The following is a 1703-nucleotide window of genomic DNA, read 5'->3' on the forward strand; positions in this document are numbered from 1 at the left end:
CACACACACACACACACACACACACCCACTCGCACCCGCCGCGGGCGTTGGAAACTGCTCCCGGACCCGGATGGGGCGCCAAGTCTCAGCCCCGGGGGGGGGGGGGGGGGGGGGGGGGGGGGGGCAGCCGCCGCCTCAGGCCCGGGGAGATGAAAAGAATGTGCTCCCGGTTTAAAAAAGAAAGGGGTCCTCCCGCCCCCCACACCCCCAAATCCCACACCGCACACCGCACACCCCACACCGCAGACCGCGGACCGCACACCGCGGACCGGGGAGGAGGGCTCTCCGGGGGAGCAGCGCCGCCCGGCCCCCGCGCAGAGCGGCCCCCACACAGCGGGTTTCCGGCGCGCACACAGCACCCCGCTTCCCGCCGCGCCGGGAGGGACCCCGACTTCCAGACAGCGCCCGGCAACGCCGGGCCCCTCCGTCCCCGGCCAGCCACGCCGGCCGGAGGCGGGGGACACGGGGCTGCCCTGGCACGGCGGCTCCGCCTCAGGGCCCCCCAAACAGCGCCCGCCCCGCCGCCCCCGCCTCAGGGCCCCCAAAACAGCGCCCGCCCCGCCGCCCCCGCCTCAGGGTCCCCCAAAACAGCGCCCGCCGCCCCCGCCTCAGGGCCCCCAAAACAGCGCCCGCCGCCCCCGCCTCAGGGCCCCCAAAACAGCGCCCGCCGCCCCCGCCTCAGGGCCCCCCAAACAGCGCCCGCCGCCCCCGCCTCAGGGCCCCCAAAACAGCGCCCCGAGCGGGGGGCGGGGCCGGGGGGCGGGGGGCGGCCGGACCACGTGCCCGCCGTCTGCGCACGCTCCCGCCAAAACAAAGGCCGGCGCCAGGCCCCGCCCCCCACGTGACCGCGCCGGGCCCGCCCCGCCGCCCCCGCCGCTCCCTCCCCGGAGCCCGGCCGTTTACAGCTGGCTCCGGTCCGCCGCTGCCCGGAGCGCAGTCCGCCGCCGGGGCCCCGCGTCCGGCAGCCCGAGGGCCGAGGAGGCTGCGGGCCGGCGCCGGCCCGCACTCCCGCCGGCGGCCGCTGCGCTCCTTCCTTCCTCCCCGCGCCGCCGCCCCGGTCCCGGCAGGGGAGACCCAGCCCCGCTGCGACGCCGCGGCCACTCGCCTGTGGGGCGCCCGGCTCCCTCCGCGCCGCCGCACCGTCGGTCCGGCCGTGGCGGGGCCGCTGGAGCGGTCCGTGAGTGCCCGCCCGCCCGCCTCCCCGCCCGGGCGCCGCCGGCCCGTCTGCAGAGCGCCCGCCGCCCAGCGCCGCCGCCGCCGCCGCGGTTTAACAGTCCGCCCGCCGCCTGCACCCGGCGGCTCGGGCGCCGAACCCTGCCGGGGGCGGGGCGGGGGCGGGGCGCGGCGCGGCGCCGGCCAATGGCAGCGGGGGAGGGGCCGCGCCATGCAAATGAGCGCGGGCGGCGGGGAAGCCCCGGGGGCGGGGCCACGCCGGGGGGCGGGGCCGCCTCGGACGCGTTCTGAAAGCGGTCGGGGCCCGGCGCCCGCACCCCGCTGCCTGCAGGGCCGCGGCGGCGCCCGGGGTGCGGGTGGCGTCCCTGGCGGCTTCCTCCGTGACCCCCTTCGGTGCCAGCGCGGGGAAGCAGACGTGCACGGCGAGGACCGGCCCCGTCGCCTCCCGCCCGGGCTTTGCTCCTTCGGGGCCGCCGTGACCGCGAAAACAAAGCGCGGGGGGAAAGGGAGGCTGCGGGACCATCCCTCCC

The 1703-nt window shown here is 80.4% G+C and overlaps 1 protein-coding gene across 3 annotated transcripts in view; it reads right to left on the reverse strand.

The window, feature by feature from the left end:
* Window positions 1-1240, reverse strand: part of KANSL1L (KAT8 regulatory NSL complex subunit 1 like) — an 82598-nt gene extending 81358 nt beyond the window's left edge. For 2 of the 3 annotated variants that reach the window (XR_014795839.1, XM_084893341.1), the window contains exon 1: window positions 1106-1240. The gene's annotated coding sequence lies outside the window, so the exon portion shown is untranslated. The remainder of the gene's footprint in view (window positions 1-1105) is intronic. The other variant, XM_084893340.1, reaches the window with a different exon arrangement.
* Between the last annotated feature and the right edge of the window lie 463 nt (window positions 1241-1703).

This window comes from Pipistrellus hanaki (assembly GCF_964339955.1).
Source record: "Pipistrellus hanaki genome assembly, chromosome: 8".
Classification (NCBI taxonomy): Eukaryota; Metazoa; Chordata; class Mammalia; order Chiroptera; family Vespertilionidae; genus Pipistrellus; species Pipistrellus hanaki.